Source organism: Heliconius melpomene, chromosome 18 (assembly GCF_056956725.1).
Source record: "Heliconius melpomene rosina isolate 202511_hmr_F chromosome 18, ASM5695672v1, whole genome shotgun sequence".
NCBI classification, from domain to species: domain Eukaryota; kingdom Metazoa; phylum Arthropoda; class Insecta; order Lepidoptera; family Nymphalidae; genus Heliconius; species Heliconius melpomene.
In genome coordinates, this window is record NC_140406.1 from 7215944 (window position 1) to 7232371 (window position 16428).

General features: G+C 32.2%; 1 pseudogene across 1 annotated transcript; it reads right to left on the bottom strand.

Moving 5' to 3' along the window:
• Nucleotides 1-251: 251 nt before the first annotated feature.
• On the bottom strand, nt 252-5164 carry LOC146529391 (toll-like receptor Tollo pseudogene; annotated as a pseudogene). The gene has a single exon (XR_014879012.1). The product of XR_014879012.1 is annotated as a toll-like receptor Tollo pseudogene (transcript).
• Between the last annotated feature and the right edge of the window lie 11264 nt (nt 5165-16428).

The window sequence follows — 16428 nt, forward strand, 5'->3', positions numbered from 1 at the left end:
TGACGGTAAATTTTTTTACTCTCGCCTCACTATTCAATCACTCAGATTTTAGATATAAGTTTGTAATTACAATTAACGATGACGTTATTATAAACAAATAAGTTTGGTTCAAACTTCAACAGCTCTTTAATATTTTTAATTTATAGGATTTTTATACGTTTTTTAAATAAGAAAATGCTTAGCTAAATAGCTCTTATAAACTCTATCGACTAATCTACAGTGGATATTTATAAAATAAAAGACATAAATAAGACAAAATATTAATTTATTTTTAATTTGCATTTTGGAAGCGTAATAAATACGTTTTTTTTAATATTAAAAGTAATAATAATTACATCACATATTACATAATTACTATTTATAGAATAGTTATTTACCATTGACTAGGGTACATTTTCAGTTCTTCGACAGATTAACCTAATATTTACATAATTTTACAAAAATGAATCTTATCTTACATATACATATGTACGAGTAGGTATTATGTTGAAGATAATAGTAATAAAATAAGTACCTAAATTATCACAAATTAATCGTATTCTATAGTAAATTCAGGAACCTTACAAAATTACACATGGATGATACACAGGCTGTTCTATAGGAGGAATGTTTTTTTGTAATAATAAATCTTGTTCATACTAAAGAAACTTACACGATAGCTGTCACGATAAACAGGTACAATGTTATTTAAATGCAATCGAATACTATTACGTGGTTTGTCCAAAGACAAGGTACTTGCAGTACTTGTAATTGAAAGTAACATAGAATAAGAAATATTATAAACTACGTTATACAATAACATTAATAATAATATTTATACAAATCTTAGCTTTCAGCACCAACTTAGATCTCTTACTTTAATTTAAAATAATTACATTAGAAAAAATATTACACTGTTATATTATTATATTTACAAATAATTATAATAAATCACATTTTATAAAATTTACACAAAGTAAGTCTTTCTTACGTTAGTAGGCCGCGTGTTTGACATGGGTATTTGTTGAGCGGACCTAAGAGGCCGCTCCTCACACTGGTGGTTGTCTATAGAGACATAGCTATGATGATGCGGTAGCCGGTCGTCGGGGCGCCCTTCGCTGCTGGCCACCGAGCACGTCTCGTCCTCCGTACTGCGAGCCGATACCTCTGCACTTGCACTTGTCGAATGCATAGGACTTGGCATCATTAAAATTGGAGGAGCCATCCCGTACTTGTACCACGGGTCATGAGAGGTCGGGGGAGCTGTGTACCTCATATTCCCATGCCTCCCAAACCCCTCCCTATTACTAGTTTTTATATTGTTCGCGTTATGAAACGTCCTATTGGGTAACGTGACGTCTACGTCGGGCAAACGAAATTTTAGTTTTTCCCAACTCTTCTTTTCGCCCCACACTATCACACTACACGTTTTAAGCAAACTTTTTAGGTCAGGATCGACATTTATGGCACTAAGGTCAGTCGTAACAAGAAATATTATTTTTTGTCGTCTATGTCTCACGTTCACAGAGTTTATAGCACTTTGAACGGCCGCTTGAGAGTCCAGCGCAACCCACTCTTGTTCTAAGAAATGTTTCGATAACACTATTACTAGTCTTTTAGAGCACTCAACAGCATTAACTAAACTTTCACTAGATCGTCTTTCAATTAATTGCAAGTCCCTATGTTGTAGACACAAAGAATATCCTGAGTTTTCCAGCTCAGAACTAACATTACGCGACACTAAATCCTCATCCCTTGCATTGTAGACAAAGAAAGCGTCGTATCGCTTATTTTTATTATCGTTTAGATCTTTTGGCATGGAACTAAACACTCTTTTGCGATACCTCGAATGCATCCACAGCTTAATGTCTTCTTGGAATTTACAGTAGAGTACTAATATTAAAACTATGAATAGTACAACTACCACTCCTATGATATACAAAACATAACTATCGACTCCGCTATTAGTTTCTACGAATAATCGTTTTAAAGTTTCAGTTCCAGTTTCTTCTGTGGTTGTATCTACTTTACATTCCATAGCAACAGCCGCTATAGTTTTGTTCATTGGTAAACCATGAGCGGAGTAACATATCAAGTTCTCTGTGTCTATACCCTTTTTTATTAACCACTGATTCAATTGCGTTACATCTTTACAGTCGCATATCCAATTATTCCCCTCAACAGAAACACGTGTGCGCGGATTGTTGTCAGAAATAACATTCCAAGGCATGTAATCAACATATCCGTTATTATCGAGATTTAAGTACTCTAGAGATAATAAATAATTGAAAGTGTCTTTCTCTATGTGTTTTATTTTGTTATCTTGTAAATAAAGTTCATTCAGATTTTTCAATTTGGTAAACTGATTATTTGTTATTACTTCCAAATTATTATTTTCTAAGTGAAGTATTCTCAAGGATTCAATACCAGTAAATGTTCTATTTTGTATTGTGTTGACATCGCTGTTGTTGAGATATAAAACTTGTAATCGTTTTTTACCAAGAAATTGATGATTTCCCAATTCTTTGAGATCGTTTCCATCTAAATAAATTTCAGTTGCGTCCATTGGTATTTTTTCTGGCACGTGATCGTAACCGGCGTTTGAACAATCGACAACGTTGGAGTTCCAGGTGAGATCATGATAGCACGAACACTTATCTGGACATGTCATCTTGCAATCGCAGGCATCAAAATCACAACAATGGCATAGAGTGAAGCAGTGTGACTCGTATTCGCATAAAAATTCAGCAGATTTGACTTCTAACAGAAGCATTTCAGAATTACTTCGTGAATGTGTCAAAGAACATCTCACATTTTCTAAATCCATTACCCTCGGTCGTTGTCGGAGGTTACTTAATTGATTATGATTAATTCTCTGAAGCCATTCCATTGTGCAATCACATTCAAAGGGATTTTCGCTTATATAGAACTCCGGCAGGTCTTTGTCTTGGGGAACAGAGGATATTGCGAAGGCGCCAACATCTAGCGTTTTTATTTTATTAGAATAAAGTATTACTTTGTTCAAATTATATTTTTGAAGAAAAGTACCAGGGTTTATTTTATCGATTTGGTTATTATTTAAAACAATTGTTTCAATACTGCTTGGAAACGAGAACTCATCAATACTTTTTATTTTGTTATTGCTGACGTCAAGCATTTTAACGTTACAGGTTTCCTTTACACCATACGTGTCTTCAATTTTTTCAATTTTATTTTCATGCATATCCAACCACTCTAGGTTTGTAGGTATATTGCTATAGTCAAACCAAAGTAATTCATTGTTAGATACATTTAACCATACGAGTGGTTGAGTGTTCGTAAATATTCCTTTTAAATCCACTAACTTATTGCCATCAAGACCAATTGCTTTCAGTTGCATATTCGACGCAAAAGCTCCATCATCAATCTGGTCAATATTATTTAAAGCCAAATTTAATATTTGAAGAGAAGGCAAAGCGGAAAATGTATCTTTGGATATTTTTTGAATTTTATTTCCAACAAGACGAAGGCCGTATAAATCATCCAACCCTTCAAATTGTGTCGTTGTCACTTTTGTTATTTTGTTCATGCCCAGATCTAAGGATGTCAAAAATCGTAATGTTTTTATTGCTTCAGGCACCTCCGTCAGCTGATTACCACTCAATCCCAAATCGTGCAACTTTGTAATGTTTTCAAATGCACGCAAATCCACTTTATTTATTCTATTACCATCGAGGAAGAGTTGATTTAGTACATACAAGTTTGAGAAGTGGCTAATATCGACTTCTATGATGTTATTATGAGCCAAAGATAGAGAATGAAGGTTTTTCAAATTTGAAAACGCACCATCTGCTATTCGTGCAATATTATTAAATTCAAGACTTAGAAATTGTAAATTATTCAAATCTTGAAATAGTAGAGAATCTACTTTTATTATTCTGTTATGCGATAAGTTTAATACGATAAGTCGAACCAAGCCAGAAAAAGTGTCTCTATTAACCCACTCGCTAGTTAATTCATTAAAAGACAAGTCTAATATCTGCAGCTGATCCAGTCCTTCCAGTAATCCGGGTGCAAGTACACTTAATGAATTGATATTTAAGTAAATTTGCTTGATATCTCGCGACGATTGAAACATCTCCGGGGGTAGCGCAGTTAAAGCATTCGTTGATAAATTAAGTATTTGTAAATCACTTAAGCCGACAAAAGCGCGATCAGCCACACTCGATATCCTATTGTTTTGTAAAAATAACTTTTGAAGTGCGCGTAAACTTGAGAGTCCGTTATCAGGCAATGCACTTATTTCGTTATACGACATGTCTAACGTTTCCAAAACGGTGTTACAAGATTTGCCCGGAGCGGTTGGTCCATTTCCCCAATCCGAAAATCCCAAGTTCGATATGTCTTGTAATCTATTTTGCGTAATATTAAGCTCTTTCAAATTATAGAGTGGGCAAAATATTTCTGAAGGCAATATCCATATGTTGTTGTCTCCTAAATCCAAATTTCTTAAATCAGTTAGCCCTCGAAAAGAATCCCTGTGAAATTCCATTGACATTGCAGACCAATCTGTATTGTGAGTACGAATAACTAGAGTTCGTAGACCACTAAGAGGCGATAGCACGGCCGACGGTACATATCTTATTTTACAAGATTCGATTTTCATTTCTTTTAAATTGTGAAATCGCGACAAAAGTTCCATGCCTTCCTCTTTTCTTCTGCCGACATCAAGGGAGCTTTCAAAGAAAAGCACATCTGTACAATGAAGATCCAACGAAGTAATTCGTTGCGCTTGAGACGTGCTCAGGCCCGCCAGCAAGTCGGTTGCGCCCGCGGCGGTCCGCAGCGAGCACGCGAGCTGGACTCGCGTGGGCTCCCCTGCGCCGCCCGACACCCGCTGCCACTCGCACTCCTGCGGGGCCTCCGCCACCCGACTCGTCAGAGACGCACCACCAGCACTCAGATACATCCAACTCCAGACACACAGAGTTAATAATCCAATAGAAAACATTTCGAAAACTAACTTAAACTGTCACTATTCAATACGTCACTAGTTGGTTCGTTATGTACACGCACATCGCTAGTCCGGCTGCAGTCGGAAAACTTTACGAATTTCCTGTCAAACTTGTTTCGACGTATGACTCATAACGTACTACAACAGCACAGTCCGCTCGCGACGCCGAGCGAGGAGCGACTGACGGTGCCGGTGCGCGCGAGGCCGCGAGGCGCGTCGGCTCCCCGCACTCGCTCCTCCCCCGACGAAGAGGTCCGCTAGCGCCGTCCTCTTCCCTTCAAAAGTTCACAGCGGCAACAAGTTGCTCGCCGCAAGATTAGCATGAACAGGAGCGCGCTTCGCGAGCTTTTATAAACATACTTCTTTACTTTGTTTGTTTTACTCAATCGTAAACTTTCAATAGCATACCAGATATCAATTATACCTTACGTATGTTATTTAATTAGTTTTCCTCCACTTCTTAAGTCTTGAAGTGATTATTATATGTAATATTATTATAAATTTTACCTCTGTAAGCATTTTATATAACGGTATATCAATGCTAACATTAACAAAGTTCAGCAGGTATAAATGTTAGTAAAATCCTTAATTATAATGATAAAATTATCATAAATAAACTTGCCTAATTATGCAAGTTTTTTTTTGGGTCGTTAGATAATGAAAACAGCTGTTTTGTCCTTTCTTGCATATTCCTTACCTGTACAGATAAATAGTACATAAGGGATTTTAGTGATAAATACTTATTATCAGGAATTTGCAAAATGTTAATGAAATCAGAGGTTTAAGCTTACTTCCACTTGCTGCAATTGTCTATAGATAAAAGTTGCGTGATAAGATAATTGTCTGATTTCTTTATAGTTCTTTATATTTAGATTTTTATTTACATTTAAGTTAATATTGTGTTAAATTTATTAATAACAAATTAAAAGTTATCTAAATAATTATTTATATTTCTATACATTTTTATTTGTAAGTATAATAGGTATAGCATACAGTTAATAATAATTATAAAAAAATAATATTAAGCCTCATAGTAGGCGTGGGGAAAGGCTTTCAAAATATTAAACGCCTTTTGTTATGAACCATGGCAATGCTCTTTATTTTGCCTTCATGTAGAGCACTTAAAGCTTTGAACTGTTAACCTCTATTGATGTATTATAATATATGTAGGTACTTTCATTTAACCCTTTCACAATGTTAACAGCCACAATCAACGATTTGTTTTCAAATATTATTGGAAAAAATGTCAATCAGATATCTGAAAATACCGCAATTGTTGGCATACAATAATTGCACTTAAGTGTAAATGCTGTCGGGAACTTGAAAGAATTTTATTGGCACTCAGAGGTACGTTGAACAAAGAGGTAACTAATCAAAGGGAGGGCCCTTCACGTTTAGCAGTGAATAAGAAAATATTTCTCTTTTTATAAGAAAAAATATTATTTTATTTTATTTTTTATTAGCTTTACGCTGAATTCCGTACATAATAGGTAGAGGGTAAGCATACGGAACGTAGAAACCTAGTGTCAACACACTCCATTCCCGCTAAGGTACTTCCGATCCGTTATCTCTGAATTCTGGATATATTGCGTGTTGAGTGGCGGAACTCAACGCCGCGCTTAACCTCCGTTACCAGAGCGAGAAAATGAACATATATTTTGCGAGTTTTTGTCCCCCTCTGCGGAATATTAATAATTTTCAATTTTCGACTCCCAAAGAACATTTGATATTCAACATACGATGTCTCAAATTCCGGAATGTAGAGAAAGGAGGATTTTTAACACTAGGTTCTCTGTAAGCATCCTATTATATGAAAGAAGCAAGTAAATTAGTAATTTATTTAGTCGTTATAAAAATGTACCTAATAATATAAATTTCTTATTTATTTATTATTTACACTTTTGAAAGAATATTTTGTATTTGAATTTGAATAACAGTCAAACTTAAAATTTAAGCACATTTAATATGTGTAAAATTGTGTTTAATTAAAGATTGATTTTAGTAACAACATTGTTTGAAGAACATAATATGTTAAACGACTAATAAATCAATAATATGCATCGCTAGAAAAGAGAATATAATATAAATACATACATATATAGTGGAGACACTAAACAGTGTCGTTAGTAGCTGTCAGGTGGTAGACGCCCTCTCGTTCAGGAAGCTGTAAATCACAGCATTACGGAGTCACTCGTAGGTACTACGTTTATACACAGAGTTCTGTTGAAGCGCAGATTGGAGATACAACTTAGTTTACAATTGAACATTATTATTTTTTAAAATGGAAATCTAGGTCTAATATTTAGAACACCTAAAATACTATTTAATAAGAAGGTACATTTAACAACGTGAAGTTTTAAGAAGCAAAATAAATATAATTATAAGTAAATTATATATATACAAAAAATCTGTGTTGTGAATATCAATATAGCTAAAAATATTGATTTGATTATACTCGTATAATATTATTTACAGTAACTTAAGCACATAAATGACTTTTTGTTCTGTTCTGTTCTGTTCTTTCTATTATGGCGTTCCGAGCGTGCCAGTTGAGCACAAAATCACTTCGCCAGTGTCACGTTGAATGGAGAACTCACGAAAAAGGTTGTACAATGACTTCTTTTTACAAGAGCCATCTTATTCTGGTAAACACCATAACTATAAGAAACCACTGAAGATGCTTCATCTACTTTTTATAGCGCATGCATCCTGTACTGTTCTTAGAAAATAATTTTTTCCGGATCCGTCAAAATAATCGTTTGATGTGAACCATGAATCAAACGGAGTATAATACCCTTGTTAATGTCCAACTGTAGTCGTTAATCTAAAACATATGACTTGATTTATACTTTAGTGTATGACTTCAAATCATGGAGGTGCTATATATTGAAATATATGGCTCAAAGATAATATTCTCATAATTATAATTGAAAACTTACTTTGGTTAGTCCCATTATATTGTTAATGTTCAAATGTTTCATTCAAAATAATTAAAATTTTTATTAATTATCGTTCTTGAGATCTGGGCTGAGTTGAGCTATTAATAATATTATTTTTCTTATATAATTCATGATATATAACATAATGTAAAAAAGCATTTCTAGATAAATAAGTTTTAAAATCAAATATACAGTAGCTTTTAATTAGGAGGGCGACGACAACAATAGTTGCGTCAAATGAAATCACCATATGACTTTGATCACCATAACTAACCACATTACAAGTCGAATCGATCCTTGCCAACTGTTACTTTGCTATTCCATTATCTATTTATAAATAGGGTCTTTTGTGTGTTGAAAAAAAAAAATGATCAAATCGAATCGATCTTCCTACCGCGTCCACCATCTATAGTTCTAATGGTTGGAATCCCCAAAGGCCCATACATTTTTGGCAGTGAATGTCAAAATATTTTGTATCAGTTGTGGTAATGGCGGTGCAACACGGTGCAGTTTGAAAAGCTAACATTAAGCTCATATTGTTAACATTTTGGAAAATATTATACTCGAATGTGCATCATTTGTTGATAAACCTCATAAAAGTTTTATGAGGAAACCAACAGGATTAACGTGATTAATGATAATGACGATGCGTAAGAGTGAAGTTAAAAAAATACTATACCAAAATAATATTAAGAAGTAGAAAAAATATAAAGACGTTAAAAAGTTCTTATAGCTTAGTCCTATGTTATTTTTTTTTATTTATGAATATTAATAATCAGGTAATTTTAATTACCAACTAATAAGCACAAAACGGAAAAGTGAAACAACTTCCACTAACAAAATTATACCGCGCAATCAAAGCAATGACATAATTAGTAATTTTATACAGAAATTGTGATAAGATTAGCGTCTCGTAATAAGGAATTCACTAGAAGAGCTCCGCAAAAAAATAATGATGAGAAACCAAGCCCGATCCCCAGATACTTGACGAAATTCGAATGAATGTAATGCCATTATGATTAGCATTATTTGTTGGAGGGGCCGTGGATTCAGGTTTTCGGAATAAAGAGAATTTGGCCAATACAAAAAAAATGCTTTATTTTTTCACCGCACTTTTTAATTTTACCTCAAACATCTGTGTTCGATCTCTGACAACAGCGGCTTAATCGTATTTGTTACGCCACATGCTATTATAGTTGAATGGTTTGTTTAAATATTTTTGTCATATAAAGTTAGTTAGTATTATTTCTTAAAGGTTCTTTTGATTATAATATATCTAAGTAATAAAAAGTAATAAATTCTCTTACTAAATATATATATTTTTTACTGGGAATGCAAAATTAAACCTATGTTTTCATAATTTACTCTACTAGTAATTTTCCACTTATTTTATACCAGTTGCGTGTGGGGTGAATATGAAAATATTTTCATATATAAACATTACCTCGAATAGAGTTTTATTCTTATAAACTAAGGTTGAATTAACAATTATATACCTAATATATATTTCAACTATTACAAAAAAAATCTAAATAGATTTTATATAACGCCAACGGAACTCTAAACCGTTTCCTATGCAGTCAAACGAATGAAAATTTATGTGGGGATTTTAATAAATAATTAGCTATAGAAGAAATGTGTAAACAGTAAGCAGAAACTTTTTATTTTCCACCACATTTTATGGATCTGGTTAATCCGGTTGGTTTTGTCACGGACGTTTAGGACTCGCTGCACTAAATATGAATCTTTACGCTTTAACATTGACATTAATCACAAAAGACTAAATGATTTATAGAACAACAAGCCATTCTAATAAAAAGTTTAGTCTAAGCTCACTTTAAATTTAAAACGCCAACAAAAGAGGTATTATTCGTTTTATAACTTTTCGAGTGACCGCCACCGTACACGTGTCGTTCAGGAGTATTTAGAATGGGAACAAAGAAGCCTTTACCGCAAAACTTGTTTCTATATTACTTTATTTAGGGCACCCACTGTATTATACACTGTATAACAGAAAAACAACTGTGAGCTTAAAGAAAAACAATATTTAAACCGTAACTTCTATTGTCATCAAATCTTTTAAAACAGAAGAATTTTACTATTTACGTTGGCTGTTAGTTGTACCTAAATATTCAAAGTAGGATTTAGTGTAAGTGATATAAAGTTTTTTGTTACAATAATTTATAGCTAAAACCAGTTCAAAAAGATAAGTAAAAATAATAATTATATTTTATTTTTTCCTCTTGACGTCGTCACACACATCACATACACTCTATGTATATCTAGACATAGTAAAACCTTCAAAGTTAAATAATATTTATTTGTATTATTAAGTAACTGTCAATAAAAGTATTAATAATTTTCGCACGATGAATTGATATTTGTCCAAACACAAAACTACAGGTACCAGTACATACGGCACGAAGAACAAGTTACAGATAGATCGATAAGCATAATAGCTTGCTTGGAAAGAATAACATAGCGAGGCTGTGCACGCGTAGAACAAATCAGTGATGAAAGATTGACAGTCAAGATACGGACGTACAAAGTGAATTTGATTTTGACCAACACTAAGGTCCATGCACATAAATAGTGATTTATTAAGCGACAATTATAATGGCGGAATTTAAAAAAAATGTGATATCATCATAATTATCATACAAACTATACAGAAGTTGTGCAGTTAAATACACACAAGAGATAATTTTTCATTATATGTATATATTTTTTATTTACCATTAAGCTTAAGTGGAAACAAAAAGATAATTTTAATTTTATAATAATTTTACTTATTAAAACTTTCTAGTATTATTAGTTATAAATTTCCAAAAACAATTCGTTAAACACAAATCTAAAATTTCTACTTATAAATACAATATGTCAACCAAAAGTACTGCAATGCGCTCGATTCGAAACATGTGAAAGAATCGCGTGCTAGCAATCTACAAGTACGTCAGAAGTAGAGCCGTACGATACAAGTACATGTTCGGTAACCGCGACTGATAAAAAACATCAGATACGACATAAAGGCTGGTCGGAATGCTCTGTAAATTCAAGAACAAATAATTAATTATGCAATGCAATAAACTTATACCATGGCTTTAAGCAAGCCATTTAATGGATGACATAAACAACAACAAAAAATAATTATCATTACCTATTCAAATGTTATTCAAACGATTAATTATTTTGATCAATATGACCCAAAACACAGTTTTAAACTGTACTAAGCACCTCGCTCATAAACCTTACACTAAAAATATTACTTTAATATATCTACCTTAAAATACGATAATATGAATATGAATATTAATATAAAAAATGAGTATAAGTTATAGATTTTAATAAGCTTTTCGTCGCGCCTCCATTCAGACCGTTATGTTATTGGAGTTAAATTTTTATTTTAAATTGCAAACCTCCATCGGCGGGATTCATCTAAATCGTATAATTAAAACTCAAATCAAAATAGCCGTGGGCCGCATTTCCCATCTCTGTGTGTCAGTGACCGAGTCTGAATGCCCTTAATTTTTTTTCAGTGCTTCGATTTGTGGGTTCTTGCTTTGTGATACAAAATTAATGATTTTTAGGCAGTGCATCGGTGCGTCTGCCACAATAGCCCCAGTGACAATGGTGCCCCGCTGTCCACGATATTGACGGTCGACGGCAGAGGCGGCCGGTAGTGGGTCCTGCTACCTACACACCCTACTGGACCTTTGTCCGCAACAATTTTGGACACGTCACGATCCGAAGGAGCCCATGCCTGTAGAATAATATTATATATTTTATTCATTGGTGCCCTAATTATAAAGTCACTTCACATACGTTTCTTTAATATTTTTAATTTGTATATATTGTTGTACTTTTTTTAGTCACAAGAATGTGGTTTTCATTATTGTGGTTCTCTGTTGAGTCTTGGTTCATATTTCGTAGAATACAATTTTTTATCTATCCATACCTATATTATAAATTCGAAAGTAACTCTGTCTGTCTGTCTGTCTGTCTTTTCCGCAATCAGGGCCAAACCGCTAATTTAATCGTGATAAAATACTCATATAGAGATACTTGAGGGTCCCGGGATGAACATAGGATACTTTTTTTTTCTCATATTTGTAATATTTTCGTTATATACCAATATATTAAAATAATTAATTTGACAAGGAATTTATTCCGCCATGTTAATAACAATCGTCGCTACGCGTTGCTAAGCAACAGCTTGCAAAGTTTGCTGTTTTAAGAAAACGTCACCCACAGTGAGTTTGCTTAATGCATACATGGTGCGCGCCGATATAGATTTATACAAATCTCTTTATACAAATCATTAACAAAAATTAGATGATTTCTATAATTTGATATTCATCCTTATGAAAATAAATATAATAGTCACTTTTAGCATTTCATCTAGATGGAAATTATAGTTTACTGTATAACATTCTAATAAATAATTAAGATGTGACTGATTCCAAATGACCTAGCCTTCGGGCGGCATAATATGAGTATGACCGACGCGAACGGGCGGATGACTGATGATTTTGTAAATTTTTATAGATTTTCGAATTACTATTATTTTTTATGTAATTATTTGCTGCTTATAATTAATTTATCTCAGTTCGATGTTATACACAATACCGATTTATTTATCTATACCGATGTTATACACTTAAAATATCGTAATTTTAATCATTTGAGATTTTATTTAATATTGTTCGCAAAAATTAATAATTATTTAATATAGAAAAATGTTTAGTACGCGCGCACAGCAAACTTTAGGTTTTTTTTTCTAATATTAAGAATTTCCTTTAGTTACTTTTACTTCTTTGGTTTGTTCATTTCGGTTACTCAGATATTTTTTCTAATAATAAATCTCCACTTATTATTATTTTTTAACTTATTTTAATGATTTAGGCTTATATTTTCGCGGGCGTAGCCGCGTCCGGGCCCACTAGTATTAATATATAATTAAAGCATATTCAAGATAAAACAAAATATAATAAATGTTTTAAACTAATTATAAATTCAATATATATTCTTCATATATGAATTATATGTGACGAAGCACTTTACCCCGGAGCCCTGTAGTAAACCACACAGAATATTGAGGGTGGTCTCTGTTATGACCATAGGGCTAATTAACCCAAATACATTGTAAATAGGCATCATTGTGGTTTCGCTCCTCTTACATTGTCGTCGTAATTTATGAGTAACCAATATAATTTCATTAGCACCAAACTGTTTATAAATCTGTATGGGCACAATATCAATTCAGTTGACGACAGTATCCAGTGTTATGGGCAATAAATCGGTGGATTATCTTGTCCGTAGGCCGTGATTAGGTGCCATAGATAGTTAGCAATATATGGAGGGAAAATACAAAATTAAATCGTTTAAGCCAGGTTAATGGTGGACGCACAAAGGGATCTGGGGCTAATGATGGGCGGTAGCGGCAGCACGCCATGTCACGAGACCGTTAACATGGTAACGATCACCGCATTACTAATTTGGAATCCTGCTATAATTTGATTTACGTACATACATAGTGCTAATAATATTATACATAGAGATTCCTTTAGGATATTATTTGATATAAATTATATTAATTAAAAGCAAAATAATTACCTAACTAATCTCTTGCAAACTGATGTATAAATTGCTATATATTATTCAAACTACTCGATGTCAAAGAATTGGATCTAAAAATTATCAGCCAATTTTTTGCATCTTTAAGACAGCTAAGACATTATTTATTAAATAGTACAAAAATACTGACTGTGGTCAACTGCCAATTTCCGCATATAATACTTTGCTAATTAAAAATTTAGGCGCTTATATTTTATTACATTTAAGTTAACATTCTCACAGAGTTTAATACATTTTTCCATATAAAAAACTAAATCCATTTACCTATTGGAGATTCCTATAACGTGTGGCAGAGATATACTGAAATGGCCAATCAGGAACGTGTGTAGTTTTCTAAATCGCCTTGTTCGCTTTCATCTGATAATGCTTATCATACTAATTTTGGTGATTCTAATTTTGGGCGACCCCAAAGAGTACTTTACCTTTAATAATACATCTGAAATTATAATATTTTACATACTGAAATATTTCAATATTAAGAAATTTTCAATATTGAAACTTAGTACTCAGACCGTCGTGGCGCAGAGATACAAGCATGTGACCGACGTAAGCGTAAGCGCGACGGTTATGGGTTCGATGAATGATTCACTCTGGAGAATGAATGATTACTTATTAATATGTCTATTTTTTCTCTGTGGTAACAATATAAAAGCGTTGAGTTCCGCAACAAAGAAGAATGTCTAGAGCATTCTCTTTTAATATAAGTGTTGATTGTATGTATTATTAGTCTTCATACAATTGGTTACATTATTGTTATTTATATTTTCTACATATACCAAAAGTATTCTTAAAACGAAACTATATTTAGTATGTAACTACAAATAATCTTTTCACAAAAATATCATATACTCGTACTTATCTTATTATGACCAGTTATTATCTATTCTTTATAAGTTTAGAAAAATCAATAAATCCCACATTTGACCCAAAATCAGCCCACAGGTCCATTATTCTAATACGATTCCCTTGACATATTAATAGTAGGCCGCTTCTTAAGCTTAGTACTTTTAGTTTTATTTCTTTTCTCCGAAAGGGTTCGATAGTTCCTTTAACGTTACTGTGAACTTTTCTAAATAAAAACTTTTGATATTCCCACTTCAGATATTTTTTTTATGTTCTTGTCTTTATTATGACAGGCACCTATTTTTTTTTCATATAGTTTTATTTTTTAAATAATATGATATATAATAAATCACAACGAGTATTTTATAAAAAAAGTAAAATAAGTAGTCACTAGAACTAAATAACAAGAATAAATCTGTAATGTTATATGTTGTATTATATTGATAAACGATTTTAAGACCTGAAACTTAATTATAAGAACTACAAACACTATCTGCTAGTAGATATAGCAAAGTTAAAAGTAACCAACGAATCTATTCATTATATTTAATTTTATTTATAATCTATTTAATTTAGTACTAATTAGATACTTATATGTAGTTCTATTACTAAGTACATGATAGAAGTTTTTCATATATAAGTCATTTATTGTTAAAAGAGCACTAGTAAAAAGTAAACAGATATAAGTAAAAAAGTGAAATTGTTAATATCATACCAATGTATTATGTATGTGTACATTGGCGTCATGATTATATAAAAATTGGTAGACCAATTAAAATAATAAAAATTGTTAAAGAAGTAAAAATAAATGATAGCCATTTCATTAAACACAATCTCGATAGAATATTTATTTAGTTCAGAATCTCGTAGCAGTATAAACAAATGCAATAGACAGATATACATAAGCAACATGAATTCATATCATCAAACTATAAAGTTTATTATTGTTTAAAGTAATGTAGACATCCATAAACGTATGAAGTACTAAACGCACAGTATGATAGCAATGGAACGCGTTTGAGTTATGCTAATGCACCCAGCGATACCTCAGGAGTCATTCACGGTTCGGAAACGTAGAAACTGTTTTATCTTAACAGCGTATAAACATAAAGATGTCCGTTCGCGTCACTAAAAAGCGATTGTTGTTAAATTTAATGTGCCATTAAATTTAACTAAAGTAGGCTGACTCATGATAATCATGGAGTTACTTATATACCGTTAGAATAAGTATTGATTTTAATAACTCTGTTTTTATAAAAACTTTGATTATATCTATTTAAATTTGTTTAAGTATACCATTAACGAAATAATTGACTTAATTTTATTTCCCACGACATTGTTAATAATATTTATTTAATTAAATGAAACACATTGATATGTAGGTAATGGCATATAATGTATTCTAAGAGGATATACCTAGTATTAGGTTCCCGTCACATACATTGTATGTTATTTGGTTTGTATCGAGTATTAGATATTTAAATATATGCTTTTTTAAAACTAACTTGATGTTCTTCGTGAGTATTTGAACCCAATGGGTTCTGGGCTTTTCTGTTTTAGGTGCGATATATCCATGAATGCAATCTTTAATTGTGATTATATTATTTTTTTATTGATACATAACTATATATATTCATTGAAATATTGAACACTGTATTAGTTACATTATTACGAAAGTAATTACTTACCTTAAAAACTTTATGTCAGAAGAACTAAGTATTTCTTCTTATTTATCCAATTTTCTTGCTGCGATTTTTTCAAGTGTTCCTTGGCACCTAAACAAATAAATGTAGAAATAAAATTTGAGACAATAATGTCTTACAATTTTTGCAAGAAATATTTCTTAACTTTTAATGTATCTTTCTATGAATAAAAGATACCTATAACCAAAGTCAACATTAGTATTATCTAACGCGCTTTTTCTAAGCCAGGTGTCGCATTATAAACAATTTTGACATAAGCCAAACGGCCATCACGTAAGTATAAGACCACACAACCACCACACAAAGGTGTCGTTCGCCGCCAAGAATGTATTGAATC